Source organism: Podarcis melisellensis (genome assembly GCF_964234715.1).
Source record: "Podarcis melisellensis genome assembly, chromosome: 7".
NCBI classification, from domain to species: Eukaryota; Metazoa; Chordata; class Lepidosauria; order Squamata; family Lacertidae; genus Podarcis; species Podarcis melisellensis.
Genome location: NC_138539.1, coordinates 50,607,719 through 50,632,628, shown reverse-complemented (window position 1 = coordinate 50,632,628; position 24,910 = coordinate 50,607,719). Strand labels below are relative to the sequence as shown.

At 39.9% G+C, this 24,910-nt stretch overlaps 1 protein-coding gene across 4 annotated transcripts in view; it reads right to left on the bottom strand.

The window, feature by feature from the left end:
• The window catches only part of CDH7 (cadherin 7), a 110,439-nt gene that overhangs the window by 68,514 nt on the left and 17,015 nt on the right, over positions 1 to 24,910 (bottom strand). The gene's annotated exons all lie outside the window — the stretch shown is intronic.

Sequence of the window (24,910 nt, the reverse complement as noted above, 5' to 3'; positions counted from 1 at the left end):
ATCAGAAAGAGGAGCCTTCCCCACTCTGCCCGTGGAAGCAAAGTCTGGATCAAACCCACAGTATCCTGTATTCATGATATGCTATGAATCCATAGAATCCATAGTATAAGGAATGAGGAATGAGCATGATGTGGGTTTTGTTTTGTTTTTAAAGTCCCCCATACCATTTTTCATCCTTGCCCACAGAAACAAAGCATTGAGATTCAGAGCTGGCAGACAGCCCAAATTCTGAAATTCTTTTAACAGTATCTAATGCAATGGGAAGTAGGGGAAGAGGTTCTCATTCCTTTCAAAGCCCAAGAACCACTACAAGACTTCTCTTCCTGGCTGCTTTGAGCACTGAACAAGAGTACAGTACTCTGGAGAGAGGTGCATGTACACTGCAACATTTTGGTTTGAATCCAAATAAAATTGACAGATGGTTTATTCTACGTATCTGAAGAAGTGTGCATGCACACAAAAGCTCACACCAATGACAAACTCAGTTGGTCTCTAAGGTGCTACTGGAAGGAATTATTTTATTTTGGTTTATTCTTACTTCTTATTCTTTCCTCCATTTATAAACCTCTTACTATCTGAAGGATATTGAAGTGGTTTACAATAGATAAACATGTAAGCACACACACATATATACACAAAAAGGACAATAAAGTCATATCAATGACTTCCATAATAAATAAGTAAACAATAACCATATACATAAGCACAATATAAAAATAGATAAAATCGGAGAGCACCATAAGGCAGTATAATACATGCAGGTTCTGATACCCACAGACCTTGCTATATGCTCCACAGATTCACTCATCTGAACAGCCAACTTTCTTACTTCCTTGTTTTTATTTAAAACTGCAGGGCAGGCTACACATCCCTCTATCAAATCCTAAGGTCTGGGCATGCAAAAATGTCATCACTTGACACCCAAATGCTACATGCATTGATCCCAGGCATGCTTCCAGGGTGAGGGCATTCCACAAAAGGTGTGATTCTTCAGACCCTATCCCATACACTGTGAAGAACAGTGAGAACTATTACATCCCCTTTTCCATTCTACTACACAGATTTGGGGCTAGATGAGCAGATCCTGTTCAACTAACCCCAAAATTCAAAGTCTGGAACTACTGCTCTTTAGGAGGAGGATTCCCAATTTTTACTTTTCTCCTGCCCTGAATGTTTTTTTTTAGCAACATTAAAATTGCTACCCTGTCCTATGCTGTTGACTTGTTGTGGCCAATAATACAATTCTAATATTTACAAAATAAAACCCTTTGAACAAAATGGTACCTAGTAGACACTTACAGATCTCCAGTCATTCTTGGCTTAAAGTCAGTGAACGCCATGGCCAAAACACTTAAAGTAGTCTCCATGTTCCAGATGTCCCATTCAGATAATGTAATACATAATGTACCAAACCATCTGGCCTGTTTCTGTGTTCATGGGGTAAATAACGGGGCTTTAATTCACTTTCAAAGGCTTTTGGTTAACTCGCCTTTCGCATGATCATTTGTGATATTCACTATACAGAGAACCTTATCCCAAGAGATGTTAACAGTGACCTCTGTATGACCCAGGTTAGTCAGCAAGGTTGTTTGGTGGAAATACCCTGGAATTTCTTTTCTATTTAGACAGGAATTGACATCTCGGGCAAAGAATCTCTGAAATAACATCCTCAGAATGCTTGATGGGGCAAACAAGCTCATACACTGATTCTGCATCAGTTCCCAGAGGTTTTCAGCATAGGCAGCACATGTCAGATCTGTGTTACTGGTCCCTCAAGTTGGCACCAATATGTTGCAAACTGTCAGGGTAACTAAGGGCTTTGTCTTGCCAGGGAGCAGCAATGTGAGTTCTTGGGAAGCAAACTGTTTCTCCAGAAAAGCTGTTTTAAAAAAACAACAACTTTTGGACAGCTGCTATTGCTATTTTGTTTGCTTTTGTTGCAAACTATTCCAAAATTTAGAAGACATTTGAATAATATATGTCATTGCATCTTTGTGTTAAATTGCTTTATACAGTGATACGAGAATGTTGCTAAGGACATAGAAAGACAGTTCATAGGGACAGGACACTATACTGTCTTATACTGTATACTGAGAGTTGCCTTATACTGAGTAAGAGCACAGATCCATCTAGCTCAGCATTGGCAATGGAATTCCAAGGTTCCAGGGCATTCTAAGAGCCTGGGTCTATATGGATATAACTGTGAAATACTGGATTCAGTCAATCATCTAATATTCCTGCCAATATTTTACCATCACAAAGCAATTCTATGCACATTTACTTAACAGGCACATAAGTCTCTGTGCTCAATGGGGTTTGCACCTAGGAAAATGTGCTAGGACTCTATGTTTTGACATTAACAGTTGGGATCCTCCTAAATCGAGGGTCTGGGTTGCACTTGGGACCCTTAAGCCACCCCCACGGGGTGTGTTGTTGCTAGGCGTGGCCCAAGCCTTGTCTCTTGGGCCCCGGGATCGCGCTTGGCTGTTTGGGCCAATTGGGGAGAGTGGCGTGATCCCAGGGACCTATAAATGCAGCAGCGTGCCAGGGGTGGGGCACTTGCTTCGCGCTGCCGAACACCCGCCCTCCCCCCCTAATTTGGTGCTGCTGCTTTGGCCTTGCTTTGGATTGGGTCACCAATGAGAAGGAAAATGGGTTTGCGGTAGACTCTTGATTTTTGGATTGGGTATAAATAGCATGTAGATGTTCCCAAAGAATGCTGTTGTTGAGCAAAAACCATCCTATATTAGCACAGGAATGCATCCCAGACACATTATATTACAGTGTAAGGTGGGGGTAGTATTAGTGGTAATCGCACACATTGTCATCAATGGAAAGTGTTTACCATTTGCGTGACAGTATCCAACCATTCACCCATGTTATAAAGGGAGTGTATTCCATGCATAATTGCTTCTAAACACTGGCTTGAGCTTCAGGATATTCTCAGCTAAAATTGCATGATAAAATTTACATCAAAAATGTTGTCTAGAAGGAGGATAATTAAAAATGGGATTTTCTATCAAGTGGCCATATGTTTACAAAACAGACAAACAAATGTGTCTTTCTGGAAGCTGAAGTCCAGCCTCTCAGCTCTCAGAGCTTAGTAGACTGAAAGGAAATATGGCTTTTAACAGCCTTTGTATTTTTTTTCCAATTACTTATAGTTTCCCCGTAGCCTCCTGAGTAATTTGAAGCAGCCTAGGGACTGTTCTACATTGAGCTGGTATGTTCTGCATCCCTTAGGGTCTGGTTCACAGAGGTGAAAACAGAAAAGAGTGGCTGTAATTGCTAAAATGTTTCACTGGAAATAAAGCCGTTGTCCCTTGAGGCAAAATTTAGGATGGACATGAAGACCACTCACTTCATTTCATTCCATTTCTCAAGACTGTGCGATCATTTTGGTGGAAGAGCTTGGTGAAGCATAACTATGCTATGTTGGAAAGGGTAGATGAAAAGGATTTCAGTTTGAAACACAGTTAATAGGCTCTTTCTATCTCTTTTAAGGAAGACACTCCCAACAACTTTATAATTTGTGTAGGGCCTCTGTTATTGGGGGAGCAGAGGCAGTAGAAGTTCTCAAATCATATTAAAGGTATGGATTCCAAGCCCAAGGTTAAACTCTGTTAAGTATGCATTCCACTATATGATCCAGCTTTCTGAAATGTTACCTTCTGTGCAGTTTCAGATTGTTTTAACTAATTTTGGACTGAATGTCCCCCTACATTTGTGGGACTATTCCTTCTCAGTGAAAGGGGGGGGGGGTGACATCAGAAACTTCTGTGCTACAGGCAATTTCATCAGGTAGTTCTGCATAACTGCAGCTTCACTCCCTTGCATCTATGCCATTGTCCTGAAGGATGTTTGTTCCCCCAGGTTTTTAAACACCTTCATTAAACCACTGAGTGAGCTCACTTACTGGTTTGGGCTAAAGTGTCATCAATATGCAGATTATACATGACACTTTTTCTCATGTGAGGTGGTGATGGTGCTAGAATAGCGCCTGGAAGCAGTACTGTACTGGATGTAGATCAATAAACTGAACCTCTATCCAGATAAGACAGTGGTCCTTATTCTGGTTGGCTCATCTCTCCAGTTTACTGGTGTTTGCTGGGCAGGGTTACAGTCCTCCCCAAAGGAACAAATTCACAGTCTGTGGATGTTCATTGATACACATCTTTCTTACTGGAGATGAGGAATATAAAAAGACATTGTTTTATACTCTACCCCATATCAGCCACATGCAGCACCATTTCCATTCCACTGCAGCTCAGGTTCTGTAAAAACTTTATTTGGTTTGCTGTTTGCTGTGGTCCACCTAGTGATTAGTTTTCAGCACTAGGTGAGAGTTGTTTTTATTTTCCCTGGCTTTTTAATCTTTAATTCTTTTAGTGCCACTTACAGCCTTTATATTGACTTTCTTTGTTGCTGGTCTTATTCTATTGCCATGCTTATGGTTTATTTTATATCTTACAGCTTTAATTTCTGCTTTGTTATTGGATGACACACAAACACTATGAATAAAACAAATAGAATAAAATGACATGGCAATGACAACCACATAGAGATACTTTAAGTGCTCTCATCATTGCTGTAAATATGCATTATTTATTTATCTGAGCTATTTATAGACTGCTTAATCACTGGAATGTCTAAGAAGCATACATACAAATTTCAAAAAGCATGCAATGGATAAAATAAATTAAAATTAATTCTCAAACCCAACAAAGGCTTATATTTATTAAAATCAATTACAAAAACAGAGAACTTCATTAAAATGTCTCCTGGAATAGAAAAGTACACCAGGAACAGGCAGAAGATTAGCTGGGCTAGAGATCACTGGGTGAACTGTCATTATTCAGCAACTGTTTTCAACACTTTTTTAATACAACAGAAGTTTCTTGTCCTCTAAACTAGGATGCTGAAACTAAGAATCAAAGGACTTTCCATTCGATTACAGAAAATAAACATATTCCTGGGTTGAGCAGGTCTTCAGAAGCATCTAGTTCCTTAATGTTAACACATGACCTCCCTGAACTCTTTATTTTGGTGGACCTCCTAGTTAAATTAATAATTAATAATAATAATAATAATAATAATAATATAGGTCCCACACATCTGAAGTCTGCTCTCTATTCCTCAAAATATAATCATATGTCTATTGTATCAAGCATTAGACATCTTAGGGAAATAATGTCTCACAGCTCATATCTAACGGCTGTGTCTGTGCTGCTGGATATGTCGTATTTCTAAATGTCTTTGAACACTTGTAAGACAATATGTAAAACTATGTTGTGAAACAATCACAGGCACAGTCGTTATTAAATCCTAGCCAGTCTACAGGGTGAGATAAAAAATCTAAAATACACCCTTGTTACAATTTGCATGTCATGGACATTTTCAAGGCTTCAACATGAAGGATCAAATGCAGATGGTAGCTTTCTGTGGAAACATAAAATAATGTAATGAAGTGGCTATTGGGTTGACTATCTGATGGAAAGATACTGAGGTGTGTGAGAGAGGGGGAGAGGGAGCACCAGCTGGGTCATATAAATTCAATCTCAAGTACTGTCACTGTCACATATATACATAAACATGTATTTCTTTGCTAGGCCTTCTCAGTTTTCCATCTGTGTAGCTACAGCAGTAAACTACTCTATTCCTCCTTCTCAATTTTAATAGCAGCACTGAAAGCCCTCTGGCAACGCAGAAATATGAAGCCAGTCCATTAAGAGGAGTTCAGCCACAGAAAAAGCACAGGGCAGCAGCTGTTACAGGTGGAGCAGAATCAGAGGAAAGCTAGTGTGCCATGGAGGTGCGAGAAGTTTTCGCAGGCTATAATCACTGCACGCCTCTCAACAAAATGGCCATTTGTCAATATCAAATTTTAAATGCCGCTCAGCAAGTCTGGGTGGTAAAAATCAACAGGGTGATGTACATCATTTGTTCATTATCTGATATTCTATAGATAAAGTTGCAGTCTTTGTTGCTCACATTTAAATGCTCACATTCCCAGGCTCATTAATGTAGATGAGTATCCCCATGACACTTTTAAGCCTGCACTGACTAAACAAAGCAATCTATTCTTTTAGCACCCTAGCAAGGAATACATCAGGAGGATTAAAAAGGCATTAAGAGGTAACTAATCAGTGATGTCATTATCTTAAATATTCAATCTAAGATTTAATTTGGGGAAGAAACAATTTCACATTTCAGCACCGTCAAAAAGGGGTGAAATAAATGACAAAACCTGCATAGATGTTATTGGAACTGGACTGCAATAGGTAAAGAAATGATACATTCTGAGAGGCAATTGTGGGGTCAATTTATGTTGATTTAAACAGAACAAACCTTCAACTTTTGTCATAAAACTATATGCAGTTCTTCAGCCACAAGTTTTTTCCCCCAACAGTCACACACACACACACACACACACTGCTGCAAGTTGAACTAAGGAAATTATTTTCAAATAATAATGAACTAGCTTCTTTATCCCTTTTGTTCAAATTGATCTATGCACTCTTGCATTTATTTCTCAATTCATTTGAACATTAAAATTGCTCTGCAAAGTTCAATTCCATCCAAGTAGCCACTGCAAATATTACTCACCATTTCAGTACTGAAATAAGTTTTAATAAGAACACACATGACAACACAAAACAATTAATGCAGAATAGTTTGAGACTGCCATGTGTACCGGTATATTGCCATTAATGCTTTTTCTACACAACAATAAAGTTGTTTTGTGGATGGGGAGATCCAGCTTACAGATTCTTTTTCCAGGTATTCAGTGTTAACTGAACACACAAGAGGAGAGGCGTACTTATCCTGATGAGTTCATTCAAGAGTTATAACAGGTTATATAATAAATTTAAATGCCATTGTTGATACCACCATCATGTTCACAGAGAGATGCAGGCCAAATGAATAACAGCAAGGAGCTCAGACCATGAGGATCCAGATGAACTGCGAGCTCAACCATATTAAGTCTGATGATTCTTCAAATTGTCAACACTGAAAGTTCAGATCTTTTAGATGCAGGAAACAGCATTCAGTTGCTCAGCTAACCAAATGATGTTTTCACCTTTCTCTTTTATTCAAGGTGTCTCAAAGACACTGATAGTTTTTTAGCATGTGATGCTGATTGGTTGGGAATTCTACAGAACTGTTCCTGGATCATGTCTAATTACTGATAACAATGTGATCTTCTTTTCTTCTTCACTATTCTTGGCTACCCCACAACTGCTCTTTTCCTCTTACGCAAATTATATTCACCAATACAAATCTCTTTCCTAACTTATGTGGGAACTGTTTCCAATACTCCTGATCTGCACTTGCACGTGAACTTTTATAGCAACCTTCACATGGTAGTTACAACATATGCACTGTCCTTTAGCAGGTCCATAGCAGTGCTGGAATATAAATTCAGATCTATCAGTGTTACTCACTGGATAAATGATTAAAAATTATGACATGGTGCTGGAACCATGAATCTTATAGTTCCTCTTTGTTGTGATCTGGAATCCCCTCTCAATTCTTTCCCATTCACTTCAGTGGGAAGTGTAACTTTTGCATGTAGAGCTTTTGAACTTGCAGAGCTGCTGTCTCCATCAAAATTAATGAGGACGCATAAGGAGCTGAACACTTCAGACCACCTGTAGAGGTGCTGACAGGGTGCACTGACTGTTCTTTATTGGTGAAGTAGCCCATAATAAAGCTAGGATTTAAATGAGCAAACAAATCATAAAGAGACTCTATGGGAGCAGCAATACAAGACACAGAAACATCTCTAATGACCTTAGCAACCATCAGTGTGGCATTATGTTACAGCTTGTCATAGAATACTCTGCATAATATTACCCAATTTCCCCCCAATTTCAGCATGAGATTCTTTGTTCCTCAGACTGTTTCAAAGTAACTAATATATACTGCATGCCAACATCTGTAGGTATTGAACTATTAGCATTACATAACCTATGAATTTCTTTTGTCAAATTACTGGTGTATAGTTTAGTAGGATTATTCCACTGCAACATAAAGCCATCCAAAATAGCTTGCAGCACTATTTGGTTCATAGTGATTTTCTTACAGGAACCTGTTTCCAAAATGCATTAATATAGAGAAATAGGTTTCCAGGGGCTATTTTTTTAAAAGAGAATGAGGGGAAAACAGATCCATTTGCTGAAAATTGCTCAGTGGTCAAGCAAGCAAGCAAACAAATAAGCAAACAAACAAACAAACCACATATGACCTTTTAGTAATGTAATGTTGCACATTTGCTAGAAATCTTTCAACTTTATAGGACGGGTGAAAATGGTAAAGTCTGTGAATGTGAAGCATCTGAAGTAATTACTGTGACTAATTGACTCTGAGGAAGCCCATAAAGCACTGGACTACAACGCCATGCATAATCGGCACATTTTAATGATGAATGATTTACGATACAGTAAAGCTGCAATAAATTAGAATCACATTCTAACCTTTAATTCTATAAAAACAGTCAAACCATATATAAATAAAATGTGCAAAGCTGCTGAATCAAAACATGATTAAGGCCACTCATTACTCCTTGTCCTCTAGCTGCTACCCCTTTGCTACTTTTAAACTACTCAATATAAACCAAAAAATAAATGTTGAAACAAACCAGTTACTCCCAAAAGGAGATCCAAAGAGGCAGCAGAGATGCAGAAGCTATGACCATCCAAATGCTATGGGCCTCCAACTCCCATCAGCCCTAGCTGATTTGAAGCCCAGTAACAACTGGATAGCTGCAGGACTCCCATCCCTGAGATAATATGTCTAACTGTGCCACCTTCAACAGAGGAGGGTTAGCCAAGAACAACTTGTGAAGCAGAAAGCAAGAATTGGTGATTTGAAAAGATACTGGGATAATAATAATAATAATAATAATAATAATAATAATAATAATAATAATTTTATTTATACCCCGCCCTCCCCAGCCAAGGCCGGGCTCAGAGCGGCTTACAAGCAATAATAAAAACAAGATGAATGATTACAACTTAAAAACAAAAATAAAATACAACATTAAAATAATAGAACATTAAAATATTAAAATGTAGCCTCATCGCAGGAGGAGAAGGAAAAGAAAGGAAAAAGAAGGGGGAAAAAGAGAGGGAGGGAATCAAATTGGCTCCAAGCCAAAGGCCAGGCGGAACAACTCTGTCTTACAGGCCCTGCGGAAAGAAATCAGATCCTGCAGGGCCCTGGTCTCATGAGGCAGAGCGTTCCACCAGACCGGAGCCAGAGTTGAAAAGGCCCTGGCTCTGGTTGAAGCCAATCTAACTTCCTTAGGGCCTGGGACCACTAGGGTGTTGTTATTTATGGACCTTGAGGCTCTCTGTGGGGCATACCAGGAGAGGCGGTCCCATAGGTACGAGGGTCCTAGGCTGTGAAGGGCTTTAAAGGTCAAAAGCAGCACCTTAAATCTTACCCTGTACTCCACGGGAGCCAGTGCAGCTTGAAAAGCACTGGGTGAATATGCTCCCATGGCAGAGACCCCGTGAGGAGCCTCGCTGCAGCATTCTGTACCCGCTGGAGTTTCTGGGACAGCTTCAAGGGCAGCCCCGCATATGAATGAGAGAGAGGAAAACTACTGGATAATAGGTAGATTTAGAAAAAGTGTCAGTGGGAGAAAAACATTCAAACCATATAGACAGCATAAGGAGCTTAGCTTGTTAAGGTTCAGCAACAGGCACCCTCAGGGCAAATTCTAGGCACCTGATGACAACTAACTTCACACCTCGTAATAGGGTGGCAAGATTCAAAAGAAGACGGTCCTCCTGCACCTTTAATAGTTGCGTTGAAGTGGGAATTTCAGTAAGCGTAGTATGTGTCAGACAAACCTTCCCCTTCTACACAAGACTGCAGGAACCCTTTCCTCTTCAGTATCTGCTCCTGCAACCCCCTACTACTCCTGCAAGTACAGTGTGTGAGGAAAGCACTGGTGGTAGGATTTGCCAGCAACAGATGCTCTTACTTGTAAGTAAGCAAAGGATCCTTAGTAAGTGTAAAGACTCAGCACCAGGAAAACAGTGCTTCAAGTCCCAAAGCTCTTACAAAGTACAAAGTTGGCTGGGATGGGTCTAATCTAGGAAGCATGTCCAAGGTACATGGGTTTGGAGTTAGTTACAAGAAGTTCAAGACAGCTCAAGAGAACTTGTTGCAACAAGTATTCCATACCTACCCATCTAGGTGCTGCACCTACCCATGAGAGTCTTTATTTCTGCATAAGCAGCTAGGGTGCAAGCTGTGTCTAGGTGCCTGCTTCTGTTCCCTTCTCCCAAGGGAGTGCCTGGTCCTGGGAGAGAACACCAGGCCCACTGCCCCCAGCCACTCCTGAATCCTATTTTGCCAAACCCAAGCTGAGATTCTACACCAGTGTTTCCCAAACTTGGGTCTCTAGCTGTTTTTGGAATACAGCTCCCATTATCCCTAGCTAGCAGGACCAATGGTCAGGGATGATGGGAATTGCAGTCCAAAAAGAGCTGAAGACTCAAGTTTGGGAAACCCTGTTCTACACCCTCCCTCACCCCCACCCCACCCCAGAAGGAAAGGGAGCTGGAAGCCCTCTCTCCACCCTAGAGGCCAGATGAGATGAAGGAAGGGCTTCCCTCTGTTCAAGCCTTCCTTTCCCAACCCTAGTCATCCTCTGGAGGAATCCAGAGTCTGCAATCCAGGGTTCGAGCCTGATGGAAGGACACAAGTCATGGCAGCCCTTTCCTGTCCTTTTTCTGTAATTCCTAAAGTAGGCCTTAAATAAAACAAGTTGATGACCAGGATGTCTTCATTCCTAGGGAGCCAAAACAAATGGCTGGACAGACTACAGTCTAGGATGCTGTGTCTTATAGCGCTATCCTATACCTTTTCTTTTGGATGTAAGCCCCACTTACAATGTGTTCAGGAAGGCTAACTCCCATATAAGCATGTTTAGGATTGCATGTTTAGTCTTAACTGCTTCCGTTGCTCTGCAAAAGTTGGACTAAGCTGATGAGAACCACATAAACATCAGGGTGACAGGAAACCATCCACTTCCCACCACTTTTGGCATTGGAGCTCCAATATCAGTTGGGTCAGGACTTTCGAGGAGCCAGTGATGTCAGAGAGGTAGGCCCAACTTAATGTCAGAGCTGTGTCTCTTGACATCTTAGGGTGACACAATCTGTCCTTTGGTCCTGAGACATCTTCAACGGGACCATGGACTTCCACCCAAAACGACTTAATAGTCTGCCCAACTTCATGAATTTTATCAACTATGCAGTTGAGCAAAATAACTTATTAATAAGAAGGAAATCATTAATAAATTATTTTTCTCTGAATATAGCTGATAATTAACTACCTTTCCATTATGTGTAATAAAGATGCATAATTCTACTGTGGCAGATCTCATCACATCATCTATTTTAAGTCTTATAGTTACTGTCAAGAAACAGATTTCCCCCCAAATCTCATTGTTCTAAAAAAAGAGGGGATGGTTCTCAAATTCTTCCTTCAATATGACCAGACTCTGAAATTAACTTCTCTAATTATATCATTCTAATGAATTCTGTGAATTAGGGAAATTATTAATATAGTTCCAAAAATTAACTTCCATGAATTATTTTGCTTCCAGCACTTGCATATTTGTTTTATTTATTTTATACCAAACCATTTTGTTCTGATTGGTAGAAAAGAAAAATCTGGACATAAATTGACAGGTAAACATAATTATACGGGGGACAACACATTGATCAAAATGCATTGGGTATAATGCAGAGAATGTGATGGCTGCCTACATTTGAACAGGAAAGTCTCACTAAACTCAATGAATGTCACTACTGAATAAACATGCTTAGCAACAAGCTGTAGGTTTTATTAAAATTTAGGAGAGTTCTACCATTAAATTCAGTGGTTTGGGATTGCATCTTTATAACATACTCATGTGTTACTCAAAGTAAGTTCCATTGAATTCAATGAGGCTTATACCAAGGTACCGTAAGTGAGTTTAGAATTGCTGCCTCTATCAAATTCACATCAATGAGACTTGCTTGTAATTCGGTTTAATACATGTTTACTCAGAAGTAGATCCCACAAAGTTCAATCAACTTACTCCTAAGTATGTGTGTGTAAAGAACAGGCCTTAACTAAGCACTTAAGGCTGCAATCATATGTACAATGTGCATGAAAGTAAGCTCCACTGAATTTATGCCCACTAGGAGCATCAGTAGAGGCTTATGTCATGTGACAGAGGCATGGGGCCAACCTTGCATCGCCACAGCCTACCTACTGGCAGAAGTATCAGCTTGCCTCTGCTGCTGCCGCTGTTACTCCTGAACTTGCCACTGCCCTGCCCCAGCCAGGCAGGCTGCAGTGATGCTAGTGCTGGGATGCTCCATGGCTCCACCACTATGATTTATGGGACTTACATCTAAATAAATCTGCAGAGGATCGGGTTGACTTGTGTCTTTCTCAGCTTTGTGTCACAGACCAGTGGGACTTAGGAAAGACAATATAGCTCAGTGATGGATCAGGTGTTATTCATACAGGTCCCAGGTTCATTCAATCCTGGAGTTGGCGAAGACCGCCCTACAAAACTGTGCAGAGCTGCTATCATTCAGTGTACACAATAATGAGTGTTAGATTGACTAGTTAGATGGACTTTTTATATGCCAGATTTATTTGCCTGTTCCCTTGCAATCAGCGACCTCACATACATAATAGACAAAAGTTCAGGATTGATGAATGTTTGAAGGCTGTCAAAGAACAATTCAGAGCTTTACCTTCTTCCATTCCAGATCCTTTCTACTTCCGTGATTGGGTCATACTTTTGCATTTGTGTGTGTGTGTGTGTGTGTGTGTGTAAGAGTGTGTTAAGCACTCCATAGACCCTTTTTAAATTAATAGACTATAGCCTACTCCCCTCCTAACCCCCTTGGCCTTAGCAGCAAATTCATTGCTTGCTATACTGGGAGTGAGGTTATTCACATCTATGTCATACAAGACACATATTTAATAAAAGCATCTCTTCTCAGAAATGATCCTTAAACACACACTTGACTCACAATTCAGTGTGGTGAATGGGTCCTTAAGAAGATGCTCAAATGGATGGGAGGGTGAGAGTGCATGCAAGGCTCTGAGTGTTGTAATGAGCAAGAGTGTGGAGAAAAGTGGAGGAGGAATGTGCAGGTTAATTGCTAATTAATAATAATAACAACAACAACAACTATTCTACTACAGCTCTTGTTCCCAACCTGTGGCACTGGTACTTTTGTGGATACTTAAGCACTTACCACAGGCAGCTTGGATGTGAGAAAAATAATGTAGCTTAAAACTTCCAGGTCCACGTATTTGTGGGATGGAAAGCATTTGCAAAGTTTTTATGGTGCAGATGCAAATTTTTGTATGTACTGGCTAAATAATAAAATCAAAATACTGCACACAAAAGAACTCAGAAACCAGGCACATTTGCACACCTCTACTTATTTTGCAAAATGAATTTGTCATCTGAGCCACAATGAGTGACATGAAGCTGTACATGTCACTCATTCATGTTCTTCCACTTCACCACCCAGAAGACCTTTTCCTCCACCTCTAAGACTTGTTGGGACCTTTTCTTTGGGGGGGGGTGCATGATGCTGAATCCAGCAATACCAGGTTCTGCAACAGTTTCATGACTAGCTTATAGTATGCACACCGTCCTGGGTCTGTGTGCATCTCCTCTCTTGTTTTGATTTCAGCCAGCCCCTGCATATTGAATGGGATGAGAGACCCATTACACAAAACCACTGTAAAAAAGCAGCCATCGTAAAACATCTGACAAACCTTTTATCAGTTCAGTGTGTGGCAACAGCTGACTGCTATAATCAGGCAATAGAGAACTTCAACCATCCTTCTTAAATTTTCCCTGTACATTAGACTTATTTACTAATTTTATCATATTAATTTACCATTTTTCTTCCATTATTGAAGTCAGAGCAAACCTTGCTTAACTACAACAAAGTAGAAGTTGAGTATGTTTTCAGATCAGTTTCTAAGCCCTTGCCCTTCATTAGGATTCTTTATATTATTTTTAAATTTTCTATGCCAACTATTTCCCCAACAGGAGAGATAACAAAAAGTAATAAAAACAGAATAAAAGACATAATCCTTTAAAACCCCAATACGCATTTAAATTAATACATTATCCTTGTCCAACATGTTTAACAAATCACAGAAGCTCAAAAATAATTGAACTGAGCCAGCAAAGATTACACAATTTCTGTGACTTTTTTAAAGCCAGATATTCACCAATTTCCTGAGGCAATACAGCAATGGGGCTTAACAGAACTTGATCAGCAAGGCATTTCAAAAAGTAGGTGCCACAACTGAAAAGGTCCTAACCGCAGTAGACATCAGTCTCGTGTCCCAAGTTTGAGGGCAGCAGATGATGAGTTGAGCACAAATGATATGTGGTTCCAAAGGTACCCAGGTTAACACCCACAATTTGAATTTATCCCTGATAGTAATTTTCAGCCAGTGCAAATCATGTAGAAGCAACATGATAAAATCCAATTACCTAGCTCCTATCAGAATTCAGGGTGCAGCATAATTAAAGTCCCCAAGCACTTTTCAAGGGCAGTTCCATGTAGAGCTAATAAATAATAAAATAATAATAATAATAATAATAATAATAATAATAATAATAATAATAATAATTTATACCCTGCCCATCTGGCTGAGTTTCCCCAGAGACTCTGGGCAGCTCCCAATCAAGTGTTAAAAACAGTACAGCGTTAAATAGTAAAAACTTCCCTGAACAGGGCTGCCTTCAGATGCCTTTTAAAGCTAGGATAGCTGCTTATTTCCTTCACATCTGAAGGGAGGGCGTTCCACAGGGTAGGCGCCACTATCGAGAAGGCCCTCTGTCTGGTTCCCTGTAACTTGTTCCCTGGTTTCCTGTAGCTTGTTACAGTAGTCTAATTTGGGAGGTCACTCAAGCAGTAATGGCCATAGGAAAGTCTGGCTTTGTCAGGAAGGGTCAAAACTTGCACCCTTAGCTACTAAAATAAAATAAAATAAAAATTTATTATTTATACCCCACCCATCTGGCTGGGTTGCCCCAGCCACTCTGGGCAGCTCCCAACAGAATATTGTTGTTGTTGTTTAGTCGTGTAGTCGTGTCCGACTCTTCGTGACCCCATGGACCAGAGCACGCCAGGAGTCTTCCACTGCCTCCCGCAGTTTGGTCAAGCTCATGCTGGTAGTTTCGAGAACACTATCCAAACATCTCATCCTCTGTCATCCCCTTCTCCTTGTGCCCTCCATCTTTCCCAACATCAGGGTCTTTTCCAGGGAGTCTTCTCTTCTCATGAGGTGGCCAAAGTAATGGAGCCTCAGCTTCACGATCTGTCATTCCAGTGAGCACTCAGGGCTGATTTCCTTAAGAATGGATAGGTTTGATCTTCTTGCAGTCCATGGGACTCTCAAGAGTCTCAATATTAAAAACACAATAAAATATCAAACATTAAAAACTTCCCTAAACAGGACTGCCTTCAAAAGTCAGATAGTTGTTTGTTTCCTTGATATCTGATGGGAGGGCATTCCACAGGGTGGCGCCATTACTGAGAAGGCCCTCTGCCTGGTTCCCTGTAGCTTCACTTCTCGCAGTGAGGAAACTGCCAGAAGGCCCTCGATGCTGGACCTCAATGTCCAGACTGAGCGATGGGGTTGGAGACGCTCCTTCAGGTATACTGGGCCAAGGCCGTTTAGGGCTTTAAAGGTCAGCACCAACGCTTTGAATTGTGCTCGGAAATGTACTGGGAACCAATGTAAGTCTTTCAGGACCAGTGTTATATGGTCTCAGTGGCCACTCCCAGTCACCAGTCTAACTGCCACATTGGCACCTCCACAACAAACAGGAGGACCAGTTGAATACCCCCAAACTAAACTCCTGCTCTTTCAATGAGTCTGCAAGCCTTCCCAGAACTGGCTGTAAATCCAGTCCCGAGTCATATTGCCCACCTGCCAAAAGGAGTTCTGTTTTGCCTGGATTAAGTTAGTGGAACTATAACACATGGTGCCTGCATACTAGATGCCAACTGTAACAATATGCCAATACCTCCTGTTGTAGCACTCTATATGCCTCTTCTGGATCCCAACCCACAGTTTACATTCATTCCAATGTGTGCTGTAACTCTCACCTGGTTTAGTTCATTTAAAATTAAGTCCTTCCAAGTAAAAAGGTTTTGTATAATTTGTACAATATTTAATAATTTTCTTAGCTATTTTATTACTTTGTTACTAGGCCTTCCAGGTACCGTGAGCAAGACTAAATGTTCAACTCTTGAAGAGGAAGGTGGGGAGGTTGTGGCTAAGCCCATGACCTTCCACGTGAAATTATGGGTTAGGTAGGTGGGGGAAGAAACACTGTAGAATTTTAAGTGGAGAACCAGGGAAAATAAGAATCAGGAAATGCACTGACTTCAGTGTAAACCACACAACCGATACACATTTTGAAACATTTCTCTACTGCATTTTTAAAATCCTATTATTCCGCTGAATATGCATAGCACTAAATAAACATAATCTCCTCACACTCCCACACACGTAAGTGAAATTTATTCGCTTAACAAAGCACCTTGTGGCGTTTAAACTGCAAATGAAGACATTAATGGATTAGAATCGAGACAGCGGTGCATTAGCTCTTCTCTCCTAGATCAGTAAAAATGGCATGAATTTGAATCTTGCTATGCCCTACTCTTGGCGTTTCTTGTAAGTTAGCCACGACTGTTAATTGCTGGTGTTAAAGTGGATTTATGTTCCATTAACGACCCAATGGTGAGAAATTACAGAAATGACTTGTGCTGTTATATTTTGGTCCTGTGGGTTTGCTGAATCTTCATTAAGATTCAAATTGTGCAGTCTGAGCAAATCCTGAAACAGTTCAGTGTCTGCCGGAACATTTGTAGCCTTATATAGTCTATGCGCCACCAAGAAGCTAAGATTTGCACACAGCCTTCCTCGATTAGCCCCTATAACACAAGCTCAACTTATTTGATGGAAGATACATCATTTTCGCACACAAAGGTTCCAACCATTGATTAAAATTAGAGCTCTGCTCTCTATTCCCCCCACCCCTGCTGTCTTCCCCTCCAAATGAAATGAACTCTGGTTAAGCACGGTGAGCTCCACCTACACCCAGAGGCCGACTCTTTCATCTAATTGAAGGATTGTGATCATGATGACAGTAAGCGAACCAGCTATTTACATTAGTTATTCCATTAACTGCAAACTGAATCAGACTCTTCTCTTTCTCTCCTACCTATACCAAATCTGTCTTCATTAAAATGACTCCTGCTAATGTGCCTGCCATACTTTTGGACAGTGTACATCATCAGCCATCTCCTAAAGGGAGCTGTCATTATAGCTTCTAAAGCAATTTTTAAAATTAAAAAAAAAACAGCAATCTTTCTTCGACCTGAATTTCCCTCAAAGCTTCTGCTATTTGTATAGATTAGAGCCAAAGCTAGCATCACTTACACCCAGTGCTGATGACTGATCATTCTGAAGTTTCACTTGACACAGCATGTAAACATTTTCCCTAGATTGTCTAAGCACTCTCCAATCCTAATTGATCCAATTTGCATGTCTCATCCTGGCAGAACTATCTATCGCTTCTACCCATGTGGGCAATGTGATCGTAATGTAATCATTATAAGCACAAAGCATATGGTAGGTTTGCAGGTCTTCCGTCACCCCCTTTCATGGACCCATGTTAAAGCTTTCTATCTCATGACATCTCATCTCTCTCCATTTCTAAAGCACCACCATCTCACTGATTGGCCTTCTGTTACTAATTGTAGCTCACTTTAAATGTGCATCATTTTTATGCAGAAAGCTTCCTAACTTTGGTATTTCACTTTCTTTAGAACAGCTGCTTTAATTTCACAACCTGCTCATCCAATTTATCTCTAAAGGGCAGTGTGCTGTCTATTGCTGCATTGTGGTCCAGTGGGGGGTGGACGATCAATGGGCTTTGCCAGGACGACTATTGCCCCATTAGCCCAATCCACAATCTTCTGTTTAAGCACTTGAATTTAAGTCAGCATGAAGTCCAATCCTAGCCACAGTTACTTGGAAGTAAGTTAAACCAAGATAAACAGAGCTTACTTTCAGGTCAGTATGCAGAGGATTTCATCCTAATTAGTCTTGCTGGTGTTAAGAGAGCTACATGCCCTAAATAAAAGCACTTGGGCATAAATGAGTATTCTGAACTAAAGTTTCTCCACTCTACTGTAGTTAACCAAGTATGAATAGCCACAGTCAGCCTTTCTCTACCAACAACAGTTCACATTTGGCGCACCAGCCTTAGTATGAAAATAGCTTTGCACAATGGAAGCCAGTTCACCTTCGACTGATAATACTGACTCTACTAGTATTCCAAGCTGTGTTGTGCATGAAGAGCTACATTGCCCTATTCAGAACCGGTTGAATTCAACATCTCTTCATATATGAAGCACCACCAACAGCATCCCCATCTTGATGCAGGTGAGCTTCTTTAGCCCTCATCCAGTCCATTACTGAACCCCAACAGATTACCACACCATCTTATGGGGGGGTATGTATAGCTCAGGTGCTCTGCATTAAATTGATTGCAGTATCTTGAACTAGTACACGTTTCTGATGACACAGATATGGTTATGTTTATTACTGCAATTCATTTACACACCCTGTTCCGCCATGTCAACACAACTCCTGGATAATGCTTTGTACAGCCTAAAGCAATGCACTGGCACAGCATTTTCCATGTTTTATAAGTGCAATAGCCTGACTTGAATGTTGTCTAGGTGCAAGAGTCTTGTATCCAAAAACTTTTGCTCTGCAAAAACTGGAAACATAAGCATAGTCTCCATTTTAAATTAAAAAGTGTGTGAAACTTCAAGTTTACTTTTTGTGGGGATTGGCATTTCCACTTAGTTGATCTAGTAAAATAAATTACCTCCGCTTCTCTTAATTTGTATTCACACCAAAGGCATGCAGCTTATAAGTACAGATTTTATGGTACAGCTCTTTGTGACAGCCTCCTCAATTCCAGCCAGTCTTGTAAAAAAGTTATTTGTTTTCAATCATCATGTATCATAACCAGCAACAAAAATTCGGTAAACAGAATTTTTACGCCTACTGCTCTGAGTTACGAGGAAAGAGAAAAAAGGGTGGCATTGCAAGGATATAGTTTCTTAAACTTTTCCTTTTACCACCCTTGGAGAAAAAAGAAAAGTAAGGACCATTCAAGGTCCAACTTGCAAGAACCCAACTTGATTGTAAGGGGAGGGGTGAAAGCACAGCAATAGTGTACAGGCTTACATACAAAAGATTCAGGTTCATTATCTGTCATAAAGGTAAAGGGACCCCTGACCATTAGGTCCAGTCGTGGCCGACTCTGGGGTTGTGGCGCTCATCTCGCTTTATTGGCCAAGGGTGCCGGCATACAGCTTCCAGGTCATGTGGCTAGCATGACTAAGTCGCTTCTGGTGAACCGGAGCAGCACACGGAAATGCCGTTTACCTTCCCGCCGGAGCAGTATCTATTTATCTACTTGTACTTTGTGCTTTCGAACTGCTAGGTGGGCAGGAGTTGGAACTGAGAAACGAGAGCTCACCCCGTGGCGGGGATTCAAACCGCCGACCTTCTGATCAGCAAGTCCTAGGCTCTGTAGTTTAACCCACAGCGCCACCCGTGTCATATTCAATTAAAAATATCAGATTCCAAGTGATGGAAAATATTATGAGACCCTAGAAAGCTGCTGCCAGTCAGAGTAACCAAAAACTGGGATTCCGTGGGTCACAACTGTAGCTGAGCACAGCGTCCCTCTGCAATACCCACTGCAATCAGTGGGCCACAGGAGGGTGTGGTGCAAGAGAAAAGGAAGATAGATCCTACCTGCTTTAAGGCCTTAACAGCTACTGACCCAAGATGACTAACATAAGCAAATACTATCGTTAAACACAAGTGATTTAACTTGACTGTCACACAAAATAAATAAGCTGTAGAAGTCATAATTAGTGTATACAGTAGTGGCATTAATGTGTCATTTAAAAAGTTCATAAAAGGCTAACAAAGCTCACTGGACACATTTTATCCTCACCTCTGAAACAACTTCCAATAACTCTATAAATGTCCTAAATGCAAAGGGGGCTGAAGATTAAGTTTAGCTTATGACACCTTTCATTGCTGTTGTGGGGATAAAATGCAACATGAACTGTGGACTACTTTGAAAAGTGCTATAAAAATTCTGGTAATCTAAAAACAATATATGCAAATATCTGAATTCTCCTATTTGTACTTTTTGTTTTCCAGAGAAATTTAAGTTAATATAAATTCCACTATAGATTATGAACATTTTAAACGATTCTTGGGTTACTCCCTGTGAGTGGAAGCAATGTCACTCAGTGTTATGCATAACAAGCAGGTTTCATCCCCATCACCATGTTGGCCCTAAAATCTCTTTATTTTCCCCGATAAAAGTCAGCTAAAATAGTGTATACAAGGACTCATATTATAACGAGGGCTAGATTTCCCCCTTATGATCTGTGAGCCATGCTGCGGTCAGTTTAGATAGATCTATCCCATAGATCTCAAAAGGAACAGAATTGTGTTCAAAATTCTCCAAAGAGACTGGCGTTCTAAGGTTTATGTTTTCAAGTGACTATGCAAGGAGAAACCACAATATTTTTTAAACTTGTTCTTCTGCTTGATGGCTCTCAATAAATTCACTGCAAATATATTCTGTCATACTGAAGAACACCTTGCAGGTGACAGAACACAAAAAATTTTAATGCTGCTCTTCATCCTTTTTTTTTTAATTACAAACTTTATACTTCTCATCTTAATGATCCAGCTGTGATACTTACCCCAACCTCCTTCTGTTAATCATTGTATAATTTTCCAGAGACATGAATCGCATTCTGGAGCCCATTAGCGCTTCTTGCCATGACATATGGCTGTATTTTGATATCCCATTTGGTTAAAAAAAAAAAGATTTAGGAAAATGCACATAAAAGCTATGGTCAGAGGCCAATCCAACTAGTTAAGTTGTACTGCATCCTATTGAAATCCTCTGAGTTGGAAGCATTAATAGTTAATGAAGGACAGAGGCATGCTATTTAGTTAAGATCACTTTCCACTTTTTCTACTGTTTTCTCACTAGTCAGGCTCAATTGTGATATAAGAGCCAATCACAATTAACTTTTGCCCACACTTTCTAGGCACAGATTCATGGTTTAAAGCATCATGTTCCAAGGGCTCTTTTTGGCCCCAGGACTTTCCCTATGAAATGCCTTCTTTAACATTAAATTGGAAAAGATGGCGAACTGGGTTTTCTGTGGATTGACATTTGCTCCAGTTTGCAGCAGTAAAGTGTAGATTATTACTGGGAAAGTGCCAGTGGGAAAAAGTGCTCAGACACAGCGCTTTAAAGTGCGGACCTGGGCCTGGAATTCAGAAAGTCTGGAGGAGCCCACAATATTATCTGGTTAAGATATGGGTATTAGAAAAAGGTGGTGTTTCCTAGTGAAATTTTCAGCAGTTCTGTTGGTAAACTTGATGTATGTGTGTGTACACACACACACACGCACACACACACACTATATCTGTGTATTTATGTGAATAACTATTTTAATACTGAGCCCATTCACCAGAGACCTATACTGGTAATACACAGAAGCAGTAAACGTACTAATCTAACACTCTTATCCAAAATACATAAACTAAGCCATACTGAAGTCAGTCAGACTTTGTGTAGGATGAGAATAGAATAATAACCTACTCACTCCACACTGTATTTCATTAATGTCTAATTACTATTAAGTGTATCCTAAGTGTCCCTATATTTAAGCATACATAACTCATTTTAAATGTACAAATTGCTTATAGCCATTAGCACTCATTTCCTTACAGTTCAGTAAGGTCAGTACTGCAGTGGCATTAATTCAGATTGCCATGCTACAGAAGCCACCTAAAAAGTGATCTGTGTATTCAGAAAACAATCATGTGTACAGACAAATCAATTTCTTTTTTTAAATAACAGTGTAGTTTTTTCACTGCCAAATGATACTTCTTTTAAAACTGAAGAACAGCTTGGATCTTTGGCAGTGGGAAAACAAGAAACAAAGCACTTATTGTGCATGAAAGCTTTCTCCAATGTGAGCATACCAGTTTTTGGATTACAAACCAAGCCCTGTGGCTGTGAAAATGTCACTTGTACAAAGCCAACTAACCCCTCAACTCAAGTAATACATTATGGGTCCAACAAAATCATATCACAATAGGCCCACTAAAATCAATGGACCTAAGTTCATGATGTCCATTGATTTCAAGTGGTTTACTCTAAACATGACTTAGGTGGATTCAACTTTCTGTCTATATTGCAAAGGATACATCACAATGTCTATCCAAAAAGGTGCACCAATTCATTCAGAGGAAAAAAATAATATATAAAACATAGTATGGAATCAGAGAGAATGTCATTCCATTAAAGTATGGTATACATTTGTCAAACTACCAAACATACCAGATATATATGAAAATGCTTCATGTAATATAATAACACTGAACATATCCTCATATATCATATGCTATGGGGGCTAAGGCCATGCCAGGACCCAGCGGGAACCCCGGGGTGAGCTTCAGTTGGTCGCCATTGACGCAGCTCCCTCTTTTGGTGGTTTACCCTTCTAGACTTCCTGCAAGGTGGGCAGGAGTCAGATATAGTTATTGCCAATGCCTAAGCCAATACCAGAGGGACGGGGGTAGCGCTGTGGTCTAAAACACAGACCCTAGGATTTGCCAATCAGAAGGTTGGTGGTTCGAATCCCCACGATGGGGTGAGCTCCCATTGCTCGGTCCCTGCTCTTGCCAACCTAGCAGTTTTAAAGCACGTCAAAGTGCAAGTAAATAAACAGGTACCGCTCCAGCGAGAAGGTAAACGGCGTTTCTGTGTGGTGCTCTGGTTCGCCAGAAGTGCCTTTGTCATGCTGGCCACATGACCCGGAAGCTGTACGCTGGCTGCCTTGGCTAGTAAAGTGAGATGAGCATCGCAACCTCAGAGTTGGCCATGACTGGACCTAATGGTCAGGGGTACCTTTACCTTTTTAAGCCAATACCACTGACATTTCTGTAATCAATAAAGTTTTGGCCTAAATTTTGCCCATTAATGTTTAAACTAAAATTCTGTGTCAATGTGTTTTTATTATTCTTAGGGGTGCGCCAGGGCCTTGGCATGCAACAAATTCCACCAGTATTGCTCTCAGAAGTAAATCCAATGTCTTTTCCATGGGTACACTGAGTAGTCCCTATCACCAAACCCTAGAGATTGTACAAAATAAAGATTAAGCAACTGTTACATTAAGCAAGTAGTAGTATCTGCTTTTTCCCACCTGGAAAAAAAAGTTAAGCTTTCTAGGCAAAACAGATGTTTTCTACATGAGCAAAAATTATGAATACATTTAACTGAATGTTTATAGCAATAGCATCTGATTCTATGTAAAAGCGCACCCTGGGTCTTTAATATTATAATTAGAATGCAAGACAGGTGGGTTATTTGTACTGGTTTGCATTTTTTTATTTAAAAAATGACTCCAATACAAGAAAACCCATAAATAATTAGGGTCCGAATCTTAGTGCTTTCATTTATCATCCTTTTATCAGAGCAAACTAAATAGTAATGGTAAAGAATCTTAACAGAAACAGGTTTCATCCATAATGGAAAAGTTTGTGGAAAAACAGGGGTTTGTGGGGAGAGGGATGCAGACACCAAACTGATTATATATAAAATGATATGAGTTTATTGAAGTGAATGCTAACAATCACCCAGAAAGAAGACATTTATTTCTTAATATCGGAGATGAAGACGATGGTGTAAACCACTTCTATTACTTACTCAGTCACAGTTATGATTTTTTTTCCTTTTATTGATTTGTTCATCTTGATATTTTGCAGTTGTATTTTAAAAAATTAATAAATATTTTTTTAATTTAAAAAAAGGGGGAGAGAGAAGCAAATTAGCAATTGGAGCTCTGTCATGCTTTTTTCTTGCTCAGTGGAATAAAACCCTCAGCTAAAATCTCCTATGAATCAGCAGAAAGTGCACTGGATTTCCTATCAGAGAATGTTAAATCCCACCACAGCTATGGGCTCAGCAACGTTGCTTTAGGGATTTACCTCTCAGCTTCAACCCCACATATGAAAAATGGATAAATTAAAGTCCTCCAACACACAACTGATATGAAGGCCAAGCAAATCAATATCATTAGAGACACATTAGTACATTACTGCTTGATACACGAGTATAAAAATGGTAAAAGTCAACTAAGCTTTGTAATTTTTCATCTAAATATGTTGTTGATTGATTAATTAATACATCTTTTTCTAGCAAAACAGAATGATGAAGCAGGTTATTGCTGTTCTGCTTAAGGTAAATCATTCTTTAAAATAAATATAATATAACTAAAGGTAACAGCTTGTTAGTTCAAAAGACTATGTAAAATTCACATGCACAGCTAGGTATGCACCAATCTGTCCATTTTTGTTTTCTCTATTTCTAACTTTTCCTATCTTAAATTCAGTTCTCTATATTCTCAGCAACTTGCGAATTTTGTTGAAAAACTCATGAAAAATTTTGTTTCATCACAAAATTCATAAAAGCACAAATATAGAAAGATAGCTTGCTAGTTTTGAGAAGCGCAAATTAGATAGCTTCCCATTAAAATGCAAACAAAATTGAATTTCTTCCCCATTTCTATACAACCCCTCACAAAACCTTTGAACTTCTGGTTCAAAACAATCCTTTAGACTTTTGGCACTCTGTGTGCTCCCCTTCAACACTTCTTTGCATATCTACTTATTTTCTGCAAACAGTAGAGATACCCCACTCCTGTTCTCT